This window comes from Pongo pygmaeus, chromosome 10, assembly GCF_028885625.2.
Source record: "Pongo pygmaeus isolate AG05252 chromosome 10, NHGRI_mPonPyg2-v2.0_pri, whole genome shotgun sequence".
Classification (NCBI taxonomy): domain Eukaryota; kingdom Metazoa; phylum Chordata; class Mammalia; order Primates; family Hominidae; genus Pongo; species Pongo pygmaeus.
The window spans coordinates 90,333,334-90,352,271 of NC_072383.2; the positions used below are offsets into that span (position 1 = coordinate 90,333,334).

At 38.9% G+C, this 18,938-nt stretch overlaps 1 long non-coding RNA gene across 1 annotated transcript in view; it reads left to right on the forward strand.

The window, feature by feature from the left end:
* The first annotated feature begins 2,067 nt into the window (after positions 1–2,067).
* LOC134737607 (uncharacterized) overlaps positions 2,068–18,938 on the forward strand; it is a 97,518-nt gene continuing 80,647 nt past the window's right edge. The window contains exons 1-2 of the long non-coding RNA XR_010122655.1: positions 2,068–2,523; positions 11,241–11,329. This is a non-coding gene — a long non-coding RNA (uncharacterized LOC134737607). The remainder of the gene's footprint in view (positions 2,524–11,240; positions 11,330–18,938) is intronic.

Below are 18,938 nucleotides of genomic sequence, written 5' to 3' on the forward strand. Positions count from 1 at the left end.
CAATTTGTGGCCCTGAGATCACATCCCCAAGCAAACTACCTGGATAAAAGATGTGTTTCAGACTCTGCTGTCTGCCAGTAAGCCAGGCTAAGATAGTAGTATCAGTAAGGCCAACCAATCAGCTAAGCAAAACTGCTGAGTGCCTGAGCTCACCAACAAGGGTGACATGACTTTGCAACAGCTGTGTACTATGTCTCTCTAAGCATTCTGTGTTCCTCCCTGTGCTTCTGTTTCTCCACAATGGCAGAGAAACTGATATATCACTTGGTCTGGTGGGCCAGGACTGATGTTCCACTTCTACTGGGGTCAGATCACAAAATAGATTCTCCTTGGGCCAAATCACAGAAGTCATGACCCTTCCTGTGTAATACTCTTAAACCTCCACCTCCACTCTAGAGTAGTTAGCTGTGGAGATTTTCTGTTTAACCACTTTACCCATTAAGTCATATTGCTTAAACAAGTTCCCCCAAAATTCAAGGTCCTCAAATCTGTTTCCTATAACACCCTTTCTCACCACCCTGGTAAAACAAGAATACATCCTCCTTTAAATTTTACTTAGTGTGGCTTTTATTTTAGCTGAACAATGTCACCGAAGATGTAGAAATAGAAAATTATGGTATCACGTGGCATATGCTTGGCAAAATTCTCCTTGACCTCCTTTCACTTTCCTACTAGAGGATTTTCCAAGACCTGGTCTCCCAGCCATCTGCTCTGAGCCAGAGAGTGTTGTCTTGGGGGTGTTCATATTTCCCTGTTACTATAGGTGCTGTGTTTTCCTCTTGTGTATCCATTTCGGGTGGGTGAGGAGCATCAATCTGCAAACGAGTAGAGCCATCCATATTCTGCATATTTCGATCTGGCCTTGAAGAGATGACTACAGATGGGGCTTCTTTCACTCTAACCTCTATTATCGCCCAAATGCCTTCTGTTCTCTAGTGAGGCCAGCTTTGCTTTCTCTTTTTAATCAGCCATGTGTTTTTGCTAGGTTTTGTTTTGTTTTCACCACAGGCGGTTTCCCCCATCCTTCCAAAAGCCTGAAGGATTTTTCCCCTGACAGTTTCGTTTATCTCACTTCATCTCCCATCTCCCAATACAATCTCCCTTGTTGAATTTCCCTTTTTTTCTTTTTTTAAGCACACAGAAGCACAGAAACTTTGGAGTTGGACTGGCTTGGGGTCTAATCCAAGTTCTATCATCTACTATCTGTGCGACTTTGAGTAGCTATGCCTGCTTCTGATCCAAAAATCATGTATTTCACATAACCACAGAATTTTTGCAAACGATAAAGATATACAAGACAAGCACTTGACAAATGACTATTTCTTCATCTCTCTTTGCTGGTAGCTATAGTTTTACTGAACACATAGTTGTGTCTTACTCTGTTGTTCATTACAGGCACGTGAACTTTTCCCAGCCAACACTGGTTCTTTTCTCCAAGGTTCCATGCTCACTCTGTTCAAGACTATTCCTTAGTCAGTTTTCAGTGAATGTCCTTGGCCTTTTAAAAAATGTCTTGCATGTTATTGCACGAGTTATTTGCTGAGTAACAACAAACATTTATTATCTCATACAATTTCTGGGAGCCAGGCAGGAAGGAGTAACTTAGCTCAGCTCAGGGTCTCTCACAAGGTTGCAGTCAAGCAGTTGGCTACAGCTGCAGTCTTCTCAAGGCTCTGTGGGGGCTGAAGAACACAAAACATAGGATCTGCCATAGACCCTATCTCAGCAATCAAGCAAACTGTCTGATTCCAGATTGTAGATCTCATGATGCTTATTGATTTATTTACTGGAGGCTTAGCCTGGCACTTTCTGCCTAGGCAAGACATCCCTAAGTTAGGATCAAAGCCATCTTCTAAATTTGGAACTTAACGGTTTGAAGGTCACGAAACATAATAGGATTTTTACCCTGTGAAAATTTGCCCTGTCTCCACATGGAAATGACCAGGAAAATGCAGTCAAGGCAGTATTTTTCTTATGGAGCCACTTTGTATGCATTCCAAGGGCTGAAATTTGCCTAGTGGATCCAGAGTGCTGCACTATCTAATTGAGCAAAGATGGTCTGGGATTGCAACATTATTTTGAGTAGATTTTAACCGTTCCCATATCAACTATGGGCAAACGGCATTAACTATGATACTGGCTGCTTTCTGCTTGTTCCTCCAAACCCATGCTCCAGTGTTTGGCCCTCTAGAAAATGAGCTGCATGGAAGTAATCAGCAGGCTCCATTTGTGTCCGGAATTGGTGGATTCTTGGTCTCACTGACTTTAAGAATGAAGCCGTGGACCCTCGCGTTGAGTGTTACAGTTCTTAAAGGCGGCATGTCCGGAGTTTGCTCCTTCTGATGTTCGGATGTGTTCAGAGTCTCTTCCTTCCGGTGGGGTTCGTGGTCTCGCTGGCTCAGGAGTGAAGCCGCGGACCTTCCCGGTGAGTGTTACAACTCTTAAGGCGACGCGTCTGGAGTTGTTCCTCCCGATGGCTTCGTGGTCTCCCTGGCTTCAGGAGTGAAGCTGCAGACCTTCACGGTGAGTGTTACAGCTCATAAAGGCAGCGTGGACCCAAAGAGTGAGCAGTAGCAAGATTTATTGCAAAGAATGAAAGAACAAAGCTTCCACAGTGTGGAAGGGGACCTGAGCCGGTTGCCACTGCTGGCTCGGGCAGCCTGCTTTTATTCTCTTATTTGGCCCTACCCACATCCTGCTGATTGGTCCATTTTACAGAGAGCCGAGTGGTCTGTTTTGACAGGGTGCCGATTGGTGCGTTTACAATCCCTGAGCTAGATACAAAGGTTCTCCACGTCCCCACCGGATTAGCTAGATATAGAGTGTGGACACAAAGGTTCTCCAAGCCCCCACCAGAGTAGCTAGATACAGAGTGTCCATTGGTGCATTCACAAACCCTGAGCTAGACACAGGGTGCTGATTGGTGTGTTTACAAACCTTGTGCTAGATACAGAGTGCCGATTGGTGTATTTACAATCCCTTAGCTAGACATAAAGGTTCTCCAAGTCCCCACAAGACTCAGGAGTCCAGCTGGCTTCACCCAGTGGATCCCGCACCAGGGCCGCAGGTGGAGCTGCCTACCAGTCCCCTGCCCTGCGCCCACACTCCTCAGCCCTTGGGTGGTCGATGGGACTGGGTGCCATGGAGCAGGGGGCGGCGCTCGTCGGGGAGGCTGGGGCCACACAGAAGCACACGGACGGTGGGGAGGCTCAGGCATGGCGGGCTGCAGGTCCCAAGCCCTGCCCCGCAGGGAGGCAGCTAAGGCCTGGCGAGAAATCAAGCGCAGTAGGGTGGGCCAGCACTGCTAGAGGACCCAGTACACCCTCTGCAGCCGCTGGCCCAGGTGCTAAGCCCCTCATTGCTGGGGCCGCTCCGAGTGTGGGGCGCCAAGCCCACGCCCACCCGGAACTCCAGCTGGCCCACAAGCGCCGGGCACAGCCCTGGTTCCCGCTCGCATCTCTCCCTCCACACCTCCCTGCAAGCTAAGAGAGCCAGCTCTGGCCTCGGCCAGCCAAGGAAGGGGCTCCCACAGTGCAGCAGTGGGCTGAAGGGCTCCTCAAGCGCAGCCAGAGAGGGCTCCAAGGCCGAGGAGGAGCCGAGAGTGAGCGAGGGCTGTGAGGGCTGCCAGCATGCTGTCACCTCTCACCTTGACCTCATCTTCTAGTAGGGTATAGCCAATTGGAAGCTCTAGAAGGGGATTTGAAAGCAGGAAGAGAGTAAGTTGGGGTAGTTGTCTCCTAGCCTCTTTATAGCCAGATGGCAACTTTAACTGTGTCTCTCTACTAAAAGTCACAGCCCCTGTTAAGAGGGCCTAATGGCCGGGCGCAATGGCTCATGCCTGTAATCCCAGCACTTTGGGAGGCTGAGGTGGGTGGATCATGAGGTCAGGAGATCAAGACCATCCTGGCCAACATGGTCAAACCCCGTCTATACTAAAAACACAAAAATTAGCCGGTCATGGTGGTATGTGCCTATAATCTCAGCTACTCAGGAGGCTGAGGCAGGAGAATCGTTTGAACCTGAGAGGTGGAGGTTGCAGTGAGCCAAGATCATGCCATTGCACTCCACCCTGGGTGACAGAGACTCTGTCTAAAAAAAAAAAAAAAGGACCTATCTTCCCAGCGATCCACTTCAGGGCCCTATAACCATACTCCCCTTGCCCATTCAGACTTCGAAGTAGTAACTACTCCCCAACATTATCTAACTTCGGGGTGTTTCATCATCGCTTTTTCTTCCTAAGCCCTGCCAACAACTTTGTAAATAGTTCTCTATTAAACTCTTCTCCATTACCTAGTTTGAATGTGTCTCTGTTCCCTGCCAGGACCCTAACTGTAAAGTGGCTGATTTTAAACATCATAGCCTCCCAGGATACCTACAGTTACACACTGTGAGATAGAGTCACAAGTAATTAAAACAATTGGCTATTGAATTACTCAGTTGTGATTTGATTGAAGCTTAGTGACTGGCAGCAATTTTCATTTCTAGCAAGTCTGTATGAATAATCATTTATTGCCAAAAGCTACAAGGGCTGAATATTAACTAATTGAGGATCATCAATACTAAACCTGGCAAAATACCTCATGATTTAAAATAACAGTAACTTGTATTGAGTGTCGAGTGACAAGCATTGTGTCAAATGATACACATTTTTAAGATTATTTTAATCATCACAATCATTCTGTGTGGTATAATAATTTTGCTATTCAATGGCGATCATTAAAAAGTCAGGAGACAACAAGTGCTAGAGAGGATGTGGAGAAATAGGAACACTTTTACACTGTTGGTGGGACTGCAAACTAGTTCAAGCATTGTGGAAGACAGTGTGGCAATTCCTCAAAGATCTGTAACTAGAAATACCATTTGACCCAGCCATCCCATTACTGGGTATATACCCAAAAGATTATAAATCATGCTGCTATAAAGACACATGCACACGTATGTTTGTTGTGGCACTATTCACAATAGCAAAGACTTGGAACCAACCCAAATGTCTATCAATGATAGACTGGATTGAGAAAATGTGGCACATATACACCATGGAATACTTTGCAGCTGTAAAGGATGAGTCTATGTCCTTTGTAGGGCCATGGATGAAGCTGGAAACCATCATTCTGAGCAAACTATCACAAGGACAGAAAACCAAACACCGCATGTTCTCACTTATAGGTGGGAATTGAACAATGAGAACACTTGGACACAGGGTGGGGAACATCACACACTGGGGCCTGTCGTGGGGTGGGGGGAGGGGGAGGGATAGCATTAGGAGTTATACCTAATGTAAATGACAAGTTAACAGGTGCAGCACACCAACATGGCACATATATACATATGTAACAAGCCTGCATGTTGTGCACATGCACCCTAGAACTTAAAGTGTAAAAAAAATAAAATAATAATAATTTTGCCATTCAAAAGATGTGGAAACCTGCCAGGCATGGTGGCTTACATCTGTAATCCAGCACTTTGGGAGGCCAAGGTGGGCGGATCACTTGAGGTCAGGAATTTGAGACCAGCTTGGCCAATATGGTGAAACTCTGTCTCTACTAAAAATACAAAAATTAGCTGAGTGGTAGCGGGTGCCTATAATCCCAGCTACTCGGGAGACTGAGGGAGAAGAATCCCTTGAACCCAGGAGGCAAAGGTTGCAGTGAGCCAAGATCCCACCACTGCACTCCAGCCTGGGTGACAGAGTGAGACTCTGTCTCAAAAAGAAAAAAAAAAAAAGGATGTGGAAACCAAGGCTCAGGGAGAAGAAGTGCCTTACTCAATGCCATATAATAAACCAGAGATGAAACTGGTATTCAATCTCAGGCAAAATTCAGAATCTAGATGTCACTCAATTTTCCTTGATGAAAAAATAATTATTAATAATTGACAATGGTATGGCTTTGTTTATGTAAAAATATTTGCTAATTTCTGTATGGTATAAGTAGGCTATTTAGAATTAGAAATTATGCTACCACTTGTAATGCTTCTATTTATTCCAGGCTTGATAGTTGATTTTGCAAAATAAGAAGAACTGGATTTTTAAGTGTGGCCCACAAATATAAACAATTATGAATTCACCAAATACACATACACACACACAGACACACCTGAGTCTAACTCTAGCACTTAGCAATTCCTCAACTAGGAAGTAGTTAATACCAGGCCTTCTTATAAATCTCTTTATAAATAATGGTTGTGTTTACACAACCTGGAAATACTGAATTTTTCCCTGAATGAGTCATTGTTTTAGAATAGTGTAAACAGAGCCTGTGTTAAGGAAGAGGATGTCTTTGTCTAGCAAAGCTCTGAGCATTTAAACAGCTGCTTCGTTTCCCTACATAGGTGTTTGCATTTCATTGACAGATGGAGTAATTTCCAAATGGCTTTCAATCAACATATAGTAGACAAGTGGTTGAGAATGATCTCTTAAGGGGGAATAAAAAAACAGAAAAAATGCAATTCAACCATTGCATCTTATTTATTTAATTTTTAGCATCTGTTATTAAGTAATCACCACAAAAACCATAGCAGGAATGTGACATTTTGTGTAATGGTCCATATTTACAGCTGTTTATTTTCATAGAATTGGTAGTATTTGTTTGTGTATTCTTGTTTATTTTCTGTTTCTTGGTTTTTGTGTTTTTCTTAGAGAAGGCACTGTATGTGTCTGCACCATGATTTATACCCAAATTTATACCCATGTAACTCTGTACTCCAGCTTTTCTAGGAAGTATCAAATTTTAAGTATACAAAATATACTTAAATATACTATATATAATTCAGATATTAGCAATATGTTAGGAGATTTTAAAATAAAACCTACATGACATTATTATTGCTATTTTATACAGTCAATAGTCACTTAAATTTACACACATATTAACTATATTATTTGTTCTTCATTTTTTCTTGCACCCATTTCAGACCATTTTCATTCTTCCTGAAATATGTCCTTTAAAATTAATTGCTTTAGTGAGGGGTTGCTGAGGGCAAATTCTCTTATCTTTTTTCCTTTTCTTCCTGAAAAATTTTTTATTTTACACTAATTCATGAAGGATACTGGATGAATACAGAATATTAGTTTGGCAATTATTTTTTCAGCACATTTCTAATATTATTCCACTGTCTCTGGCATCCTTTGTTGCTACTGATAAGTTAGCTGTCAGTCTAACTGCCACTGATTTGAAGCTATAGTGGACTCTGTTATGTGCTGCTGTTATCCCTTTTAGGGACTGAAATTACCCTCAAATACTGAGAATGCTAGAAATTGGTCTCAATGGAAGAGAGCCACTTCAACCAAATTATGTCCCATTCCTGGAGGCAGGAATCTGAATACTTTTCTGATTCATAAACCAGGTGATATGAAAGGCCACCAGCTTTGAGTGGGAGCCAGGGCAAGAAATGACTCTCTCAGCAGCAAGTCTAGGCTGTGATGTAGATGGTTTTGCCATTTGGGCCACTGGACTCAGCAGAACCTAAATTAGAAGTTCAAATCCCAGTAGGAGAATCTCTTTTAGAGTTCTGAAAAAAGGTCATGCCGTCTGTAGCAGAGAATTATACCCTTTTTCAAAAACTGCTTAAGTGTGATAATTGGTACTGGAAAGGCTAAGTGCCTGACCATGATGCACAAAGTGATCTCAAATCCAAAACTTCTCAATAGGAGCTGGGTTCTACCAGACACACCAAACTGGACAGTTCCAGAAGTTATCCAACATGTGCTGGAAGAGAAATATCTGGGATCAAAGCCAGGGCAGGGCCAGAGGTACAAAAGTAAGGCACAAGAGGTGAACCCATGTCACTCATGGTGATTCCATTCATGATTCTTCCTACCCCAAGCTGATGAAGGGGGAGGAAAGTCAAGCTTGATTCATGGATGGGCTGTCTCATGACCATGAATGTGGGTCAGTATGTGGGTATAAGCCAAAAATGGACTTTGGCTACACTACATTCCCATTAAGCAATGACCTTGAAGGTGAGGTCTGTGAGGTGAAATTCTCCCAACAGGCAGATCTTCAGGCAATATACCTCATTTTCTTTATGTGGAAAGGGAAGTATCCTGATACAAGATATACATGGGCTCAACCAGTAGCTTATCTGGTTAGTTGGAGACTTGGAAGAAGAAATATTAGAAGATCAAGATGTGGAATAGAAGCATGTGGATAGAACTTTGGGCCTGAAAAGAGATCTTTATATTTGCATTATATGTTACCACCACTATAGAGTATCTTCCAAGGAGGAGACACCAAGCAACCAAGTACAGAGAATAACTTGGACAGTTGACATCAGTCAGCCTCTGTCACCTGCTATCCTAGAGCTGGCACAATGTGTTTGTAAATGTAGAACAATGGCAGCAGAGAAAAAGGCCCTGCACTGACCCACAATTATGGATTTCCACTTACCAAGGCTGCTGCCGAATGTCCAGCCTGTCAGCAACATTGATTAATGTTGATCCCCTTATACAGCCTCATCCATCGAAGAATCAACAATCCACTTAGTGGTATAAGTTGACTTCATTGAAGCCCTTCTACTCTGGAAGAAACAAAGATTCATTTTGAATTGCCAGTGCATATTCTGGATGTGAATTGAATTTCCTACCTACAAGACTTCAGCCAGAACTACTGTTTAGGGCTTATAGTTCCAGCCACTTAATTGGATTCCCATATAACATTGCATCAAACCAATGAACCTACTTTATGACTAAGGAAATAGGGTGATGGGCAAATGCTATGAGATCCACTGGACTTATCACATATCACCCACAGGGTGAAAGACTGAGAGAGTGGCATAAATGCTGAGTGGTCCAGGGGATTCGAGGAAACCTGGGATCCAAGTTCAGGGGAGCCACATTTTATTTTCATAGGGTACGGGCAACGCTATGGACATTGCTAGAAAATTCTGGTACATTCCTAAAGGCCTGGCTGGTACAGTTAACACAAATACATCAAGGACAAGGTTAACACCAAAAGACCAAGCAGAGGTAGTGGAGACCTGACAAGGATGTGTGGACCAAACACACCTCCAATGCCATGATGATCGTACATTTCTGGGATGGAGGGAGGCAGTGGGGAGGGCCAAGGCCAGGAGAACAGAGAACAGCCCTTGTAGGTAGTTTGACCTTTGAGTTAATGACTAAATTCTGGGTGGAATTAACAATTCCACTGAGTTTCAAATGTTTAAACCAGAAGAGACCATATTGGCTTTCAGTGACAAGATTAAGAGGTTTTTAACAGCAGCAAAAATGGTGGTGCCAGGGCTAAATAGAGCTCAGTAATAGAAAAGGTAAAGTTATGTTAATATTTCTTCACATCTGAGCTGTGACTATTTCAAAACACTACATAGGCAAACTTTTTACATATGGGTGCCCTAGCAAGTAGCTTTCAGAATTTCCTGGGACCTGACTCAAAATTAGCCATCATAGTCCATTCTCATCCCTTGGTGGAGGGAGGAGGAGGGAAAGAAGAATTCAATTGAGGAGGAGAAGATAAATTCACCTTACTTTAAAAACACAAATCAGTTTTCTTTTACTTACCATTAAAATATTATTTAATGATTCACTTATGGGTACGGGCACCTTCATAAAATACTCAAAAATGCTTCAAAATTGACTCTCATACATGATTGACAAGAATGTAAGACTGCTCCATCACTGTAGAAAGCAGTTTGGCAGTGCCTCAATAAAGTTAAACACAGAATTAGCATATAACCTGGCAAGTCTACTCCTAGATATATGTCAAAAATAATTGAAAACAGGTGTGCAAACAAAACTGTTTACAATAATATTCATGGTAGCACCACTGATAATAGCGTAAAGGTAGAAACAACCCAAATGTTCATCAACAGATAAACGGATAAACAAGAAGTAGTACATTCATATAACAGAATATTATTCAGCCATAAAAAGGAATGTAGTTCTGTTAAATGCTAAAACACCAGTGAAGCTTGAAAACATGCTAAAAGTAAAAGAAGCAGACACAAAAGGCTGCATAGAGTATGGTTTTATTTATTTGAAATATCCAGAATAGGCAAATTCATAGAGATAGATAGCAGATTTGTGATTTCCAGGGGTTAATTGGGGGAGGAGTTAGAAATAATAGCTTAACAGGGTACAAGGTTTCTTTTTCATGTAATGAAATAGTTCTGGAACTAAATAATAGTGATAGTTGCATAATATTATGAGTGTTCTTAATGCTACTGAATTGTATGCTTTAAAATAATGGAAATTGTAAGTTTCGTGTTATGTGTAGTTTTTCTACAATAAAAAATTATACAAAATTCAATTAATAGGCACTTTCCTTGTTCCCCAAGATCATTTTTGGTCTCTGAGAAAGTTTTCTGTAGTGTTAACTGAAATGGGTCACCAGTTCTTCCTTGTGGGAGGCAACCCAAGACTCTGATTGCATTGTGTAAAGTTGGTCAGCTGTTTTACAAGGAAAACACCTGGCACCAAACCCTGGGCTCTTTAAAGAACTGCTAGCTAAGCCTCTTCCCCAGGGTAAATTCAAGGAGAAGTGCTATGAGTCTGAGCTTGCCAGATTCGTGTGGGCCACACCCAGAAGTTAATAAGTTGTTCCAAACTCTACATGCCCCATCTTAATCACTAGTTCTGCTCCCAGTTTGTAGGTTCCCATAATCATGTGGCTGCTCGAATGAGAACAGCAAAAACCACTTACAATTTGGAGATGAGACAGAGTCCAGAAAGGGAAGAAAAGTCATGAAAATATAAATTTAGCTTGAGGTGTTCCATGAACACAAGGCAGAGACCTAGAATTAGGACTTGTTCTAAATTTCAAAATTGTCAATATAGTGGTGTCTCTGAAACAGTCATTTGGGTGAAGAAAACTCTCAAGTAGGGGCTAGACTCCATTTCCATCAGCACAGGGAATTGATCAAAGAATTCAACATTTTAGGAATTTAAAAGAGCAGATTCTTTGGTCTAGCTGATGACAACTGGTCAGAGCAGCTTGCCATAACTTAAAGCTGAGAAAACCAACCTGTGAGTAGCAAAGAGTAAAAACTACAGTTTCCTCTACCCAAAAATAACAGTTAAAAGTACTAGCCTTTAAGTTAGAAGCAGGTCAACAGTCAGCAGTAGAATAGTACAAGTACTGAGAGGTAGGCTGGAGCCAGATAATGTAAAACCTTCAAGTCTGAATTTTCTTCTAAGTACAATTAAGAGATACTGCAGTGTTTTAAGCAGGAAATTTGATGTCATCAAATTTATGTTAATAAAAGATCACTCTCTCTGGTTGCAGTGTAGATGATGGAAGATTGTAGGAATCTGAGAACTGAAGCAAGAATAGCTGCCAGGACAAAAGCTGGATGATGGTGGCGTGGACCAAAGGTAAAACAATAGATGAAGATCTAGAGAAGTGGATGGATTCTAAATGTATTTAGGAGCAAAGTCTATGGAACATCCTGGTGGAATACCTGTTCTTTAAACTTCCCTCCTTCCTTGAAAGCCATCTTTGACAGCACAACATTTACAAATAAGAAAAAATCTAACACTTTAACATTGATGGCCCTCTAATATTATCTCTCACTGTTTCCTGTTCTATATCCAACTCTCTGTAGATACATACTTGCATATTTGGCTTTCCTTCTCTTTTTTAATCTTAAAACTTTACTTAATATATCTTTTTAATTAAGGTATAATGTTTATATACATTAAAATGAAGAGAGCTTAAGTGTACAGTACAATGAGTTTTGACAAATGACAAATGTGTACACTCATGAAACCCAAACCATACCAAAGAGAATATTTTCAGTAACTAAAAAGTTCCCTGTCCTCCTTTCTGATCAACCCCAATGCCAACCACAAATGCTATTCTGATTTCTTTCAATGTATATAGCTTTGGATTTTTCTGAATTTTGTACAAATACATTGATACATAATGCATCCTTTTAGTTTGGCTTCTTTAGCTAAACATAATGTTTGTAGAATTCATCCATGTTTTTCACGTGTCAGTGGCATGTTCCTTTTTTATTGCTGTGTAGTATCCCATCAAGTGAACATATCACAATTTGTTTATTTAGTCTCCTGTTGATGAATACTTGAACTGTGTCCAGTTTGAGACTACTATAAATAAAGTTGCTATAAATTTTTATGTACAAGTCTTTTTGTAGACACATGTTTTTATTTTTTTTGGATAAATATTTAGTGACAAAACTTGGGGGTCCTGCAGTATGTGTATGCTTAACTGTATAAGAGATTATCATAGCTTTCCAAAGTGGCTTTTTCATCCTACACTCCAACTATCAATGTATGAGGGTTCCTATGTTTGCCATTTTCTTTTTAATTTCAGCCATTCTAATTGGTGTGAAGTGGTACCGCATTGTGGTTTAATGTGACAACCAGTGATGTTGACCACATTTCATATACTTTTTGTCCATTTATATATCTTACTTTGTGACTTTCAGGATGTTTTCCTATTTTTATTAGATTTTGTCCTTTTATTATTGATGTGTAATGACTATGTATTCTAGATACAAATTCCTTATCAGATATATGTTTTGCAGAGATTTTCTCTGTTTGCATTTTACCTTTTTCATTTTTAATGTCTTATGGTGAGCAGAGATTTTTAATCTGAACAAAGTTGAATTTATCATATTTTTTCTTTAATGTTAGTGCTTTGTGGAGTCTAAAAAGTCTTTGCTTATCCAAGTAGGCAAACTGTTGATTCTTTCTTATAGAAATTAACAGGCTGATTCTAAGGTTATATGAAAATTCAAAAGATTTAAAATATCCAAAAGTGATCTTAAAAATGAAAAGAAAATGTGGAGACAAAAGCTACTTATTTTAAGACTTACTACCAAACAACAGTAATCAACACAGGATAAGTGCAAGGACAGACTGATAGATCAATGGAAAAAAGAGTCCAGAAATAAACTCATACATATAAAGTCAACTGATTTTTGACAAGAGAGTCAAGACAATTCAACAGATAAAGTCTAATCAACAAGTTGTTTTAGAATGACTGAATAAATACATGAAAAGAATGAATGTTAACATTTATCTCACACCACTCAGAAAAATTTATTCGAGATGAATCATGCAACCACAGATGAAAACTAAAAATATACAACTTTTAATTTAAAAAATTATTTATCTTCACCTACATTTTTCTCCTCCCTATCATTTTCTTTGACAGATTACCCATACTTCAAAGCTGAGCTCAGATGTAGCCTTCTTCATGAAGCTTTTATGACCATGCCTGTCAGAAATAAGTGCTCCCTCTTCTAACTCTTACAACACTCTCTTTGTGCCGTTGTAAACATTGTACTATGGTCAAGTGTGTGCATGTGTTTACATGTATACATATCACAACTGTCCTTCTAAATGCTGTGTTCCTTGACAAGGTGCTATTCTTCACTAAATCCCCTGAACCATGCAAGAGGATATATATCCAACAGACTGTGCAACGGAGTATGGTAAAACATCATCCTGCAGAGTACAGCAGTACCTGCAACAGGGTCTAGGAAGCTATCAATAAACAACTGATTGCAAAATTGTAATTCCATACAGAAGTATTGAGGAAAAAAGAAGGAAAGGGAGGAAGATAAAGATTTGCAGCTTGCTTATCGGATAGAGAGGGGAACACTAGGATAGAGATAGAGGCAGATCAAATCCAAATGAATTTTAGTAAGTATGTCAATATACATTTACACTCTTGCTAGTAAATTTCTAGCAAGAACATGTTGTCAAAATTGGACAGGACCTTTGTGTAAACAACTATAAAACTTTCATCAAAACGTAATGTGATCTCTGTTTTTCTTTTGATGCAAACTAAGAGCATTCATAAATAACACTCTCTAGAGAAATCAATTGGTAGTAAATTTGACCTTCCCCTAAATGATTTCTACATATGTCTATTTACAGCAAACATCTATGAGATCAATATTGTGAATAATTTTGTTACCATTGTCACTATTGAATATTTTGCTCTGAAAGACTCTCTTTCTCTCTCTCTCTCTATATATATACATATATGAATACACTTACATTTTATAAAATGAATAATTTATATTTATTTAAAAATATATTATTACTTTGGTACTTCTTGCATTGTCTCAAGCAAGAATACAGTCAAGAAAATACTCAGGTTCATGTCTCACCCTGATTCAAAAAAGATTTTGGCATGACAAAGAAACAGCTCTAATGAGCAAGATGAAATGGGAAGACAATAATGATAAGTGATTTTTTAAAATTGCTCAAATTTTTAATTTTAGTTGAACGATATAATGAAGCCCATTAAAATCACAGCTTATTTGTGAGACTCCATTTATATCTTTCTCAATAGAGCCCTATTTATTCTCTGAAATCATACCTTTGTTTCAAAGACTGAATCATCCTGGTTATATCGGTATCCTAGGATTGTCTTTTTTTCTTATGAAAATATATTTGCGTTCATAGGTAAGATATTTTTAAATGAACAAATAAAAATAATCTAAGAATGGCTGCTGCTTTATTGTCAAGGTACATTTATTTTACATGCAGGCTGTAAAGTACTTAGAAGAATAAAGCTATTACTGTCTTGTTATTGTTACCATCGCTACTGTTAATAAGATTCTGCAGAAACACTAGAATAAAGGGCAAGGCCATCATTAAAACTCTTGATGTGATTTCACACACTCAGCCACCTTCCTGGTAACTCCCTCTTCCTCCCCCAGACTTGGTTTCTCCTTAATTTGCAGCACACCCCAAGGTTAACAGGAAGAGGTAGGCTGAGGAATTGCAGCATTCAGAAGCCAGTCTGCATAATACAAAACAGGCCTATTTCTACTTCTCCAGGGAGATCTTTAAATATTAAAAACTTTTGTCTCTTTCTTTAGTTCTCTCTCTCTCAGGACAAAATTCTCAATTCCTTTAACTAATCTTCATCTGACATGATTTCTAAAAATGGCAACCTTGGCTTCACTTTTGTAAATAATATAACAACTTTTAAAGCAAAATTTATCTTACCTTTTATTTACTTCCCACTTCATAAATTAATATATATTCTTTCTCTAAAACGTAGTGCATATATGTATAGCCTGATTCTGAAATCTGAGGTACTTCTACAATTTGTAGTTATATTATAAAAAGCAAACTCTCTTCTGTGCTCCTGTTAATGAACATAATAATGTATATTCTGAAACCAAGATAATTATGACTTTTGGGGAGAATGTCTTTACAGACATCCTTCTGTGCCTTTAAATAATTATTTGTTATATATATATATATATATATATTCCTTCAATGGAAACAAATCTATTTTCTACATTGTTTATTGTCTGCTATGGTAACTGACTGGAGAAATTTGGAGATCAGGTGGGGGAGGGGCAAGGAAGTGCACATAAAAATTGTTTAAGAATTTCTTCATAATGTGAATTTGAGAAAACTTTAGAATTTTCATCAGGTAAAATTTATATGATTATAAAGCACAAACCTGGCTCTTATGCCAGTTTTCAATGCTCATTTAAATATCTTACAGGTTTCACATTGTAAGTTACAACAAAGTATGTTTTTAAAAAGGCATTCAGAGCAAGAAGTCACATGACTTAAATAGCTAATGATTATTAGTCTCTTTGTTCATATATATAACCTTCCAGTATTATTTTATATTAATGACAAAAGGGGAAAATCTCCTAGAAGCTGAATGAATCAGGCCAAGACTAGAGACATGATGATTTACTTTCTTATCCCTAACTCAACAGTGAGTTCATTATTTCAGTTAAGCTGTAATGAGAATCTTAGTTCAGTCTGAATACTTCATAGGACCAGATACTAGAAATGCACTCAATCATAAAACACTATGTTTTAGTCTATTTAATATATTTCTACCCCAATTTAATGTTACAGTTCCCAAGACCTCGTGTCCTATTTCTGAATGCTGAAAATATCTTCAACTTGATCTTGTATTTTTGCCTGAGTAAAATAATTTATTCTTAAATATGACATGCTTCCCTCCAGTTATAAAAGACAACATTATTGTAAAAAATGGGTGTAGCAAAAAGAAAAAAATTGTCACATGTCTACAAGTTAAGTCAAGGCTATGAATTTCCCTGATGATAAAATAACTACCTGCTTGGGCATGCTGTGATCTAATTTTTGAAACTCATCATATAATTAGCCACGTTGAGTGGCTTTCAGCACTGTGTCAGACTGAATGTCATGACAAAAATGCTTTATAATTTGTGGACTTTTACTTCTAGAAGACAGTATACCTTTAAGTAAAAGAAAATGGTTTTATACAATAATAATATAAAGAAAGCCAGAAATGGAAAAGGCATATTTACTCTTCCTAAGGGGGATCTTTGGTAGGCCCAGAGTAACCAAAACATGGCCTTTTTTTCCAAGGAGGTCACACTCCAGTGGAGGAATGGGAATTAATATAAATCATTATGATACAAAGCATGGTTTACGTGGCAGAAGCAATGTCGAAAGAGTGATTCATTTTGACAGGGGTAGAAGTTGAGAAAAGCTTCTCAGAAGGAGGTAACAATGAATTTGACCTCAGAGGATCAATTAAGCAGAGAGAAAGGGAAAGACTCTGAAGGCTGGGATTAGTAGTTTCAGCAAAGATGCAAATTCAGGGAAAAAAAAATGTAAGGCGTCATTTAAGGAGCAAACTTGTTTATTATAGGTAAAACACATGGTGACTTAGAGAACGTAAGGCCAGAAATTAGAAGAGAAAAGAGATTGAGGTGAGATGTGGAAAGGCCTTGAGTGACAGACATTGAAAACTCTATTTTACCATCAATGCTCTAGGCAGGAAAATAGCAGTTTTGTGTTCGGCAAGGAGTTCCAGAGGCAGTGTGTGAAAGGAATTAGAATGAAGATAGATCAGAAGCTGGTAAACCAGTGAGAAGTTAGTTGCAATAGTCGAGGGAAGAGCAAAGAAGGTAAAGTAGGCTTGAACTCAGGATATGGCAGTAGGAGTAGAAGAGAGTGGATGATTCAAGAGACTTTGTAAAAGTGTTACCAATAGGATTTGGTGACAGATGTCACAAGAATGAGGGAGAGGAGGAATCAAAGATAATCCCCAAAAGTTTTCACCCTATTGACTAGATGGACGAAGATTAGTCACATTTACACCTTTGTAACTTTGTAAAGTTCTTTCTGCCCAAACTATCCATTCCTCATTCACTTTCTATAGATATCCCAGCCCTCCTTCAAACATTGGGTCACATTCCACTTCCTGTATAGCAACTTCCCAGATCCCCTTCCCCACACTCCTCCTATTCCTAGAATTGATCACTTCTATACTTGCACAAAATATTACTTTTACTTCTGTATTCTATCATAGGTGATTACTTACATGCCTGTTTCCCCAAAAGTGTGTAAGTGCCTTGAGAAACCATCTTCCTCTCATCTTTGTAGTTTTCATAATATCCAGTATGGTGATGTTCAGCAACTAACCTATACAGCTGCTTCTATTTGTTACATTCCTGGATATTATTCATGGTTAAGGTGGTCCAAAGAGAGGCAGTATTGAGCAATGATTCCCAAAGTGTGCTACATGCGTTAATGAACAAATATGGAAAACAATTTACAGTGTGATTTTTTTATTGGTCACGTTTTTGTTTTAGCATGTGCTTGAACAAAGCTAGATCACTACCTAATCAACTCATCACCCAATGGGAGTTAAGAGTGAGATATGTGAACTCAGAGTAAAACTATCTTTCCCTTAACCACCTGTGTCCACCACCAAGTATGAAATGGGGCTCTTTGATACCCAGAATTCCCTGCACTCTAAAATCCACAACCATGCCACCATTTTCTGCCTGGAAACCACATTCATTATTGTTATGTCTGTTACCTCAAGAAGCTTTAGAATCACAGGTAACCCTCACCCTCCATGTTTAACAGTCACATAGCTCCATAATCTCTTATTTTGTCCCCATCTCCCTTCCCTCTCTAATTCCTGAAGCTCTTTACCCATAGTCCATCATCGGCAAGATCTTATATGTCCTCAGTCTCTTATCTGAATAGTTCCCTCACCTTTTTATATAGCAGAAAGTAGATTTGCTAGTTATTTTACCTGCAGGCTTCTTAGAAGGTGGTTATTTTTCTGCACTATATTCATTGGACCTAAAGGGGGGATGGGTATCCTGCCTGTTTCTTCATTAAAATTTCCAGATCGTTCTCCCTTCCATATTCTCATAACATCAGACTATCCCATCGACTACTCCTTCTTTGATATCCTGTATTAATCTCTAGACTACTGTCCATGAGATTGTTTTAAAATAATTCAACAAATACAAAAGGAGAAAATTAAAGCAAATGTGTCAAATATGGATGCGTGTAGAATCTGGGCTTATGGGGATGCATTTTGTTACTCTATTTTTATATTTAAACTTTAAAAACAAAAATAAATTTTAAAACAACTACTTAATAAAAATATAAATTACCACATGGACAGTATCAAATCCCGTACTCAATCTACTTGCAAATTCTGTTGCCTCTTACTTTAAAATACATCCAGAATACATTAATACTTACTGCCTCCACTGCTACCCCCTTAAATTAAGCTGCCTTTATCTCCTAATTAAACTCTTACAGTAGCCTTCTGGCCACTCTCCCTATGTCCACAATTTCCCCATGGCATGTATATTCTACACTAAATTAAGAATTATTTTTTCAATAGACAAGTCAGATTACATTATCCCACATTTCAAAGTCTTGCTTTCCCATCTCTCACAAAGTAAAATTAAAATTCTTTACTTTGGCTGTTGGGGTCCTACATGAATTTGTTTTCTTCTTTCTGTCTGTACTCAACTATTACATTTTCCTCTTTTACTCATTCTGTTCCAGCCACACTGGCCTCCCTACATCCTACATCTCCCCTCCCCGCCCCCCAAAAAAAAAAAAAAAGTTTTAGCTTGCCTCAAGGTTTTTTGAACTTGCTCTTAGAAAATTCTTTTTGGTAGAGTGACTTATTTTCCTTTGGGTATATACCCAGTAATGGAGT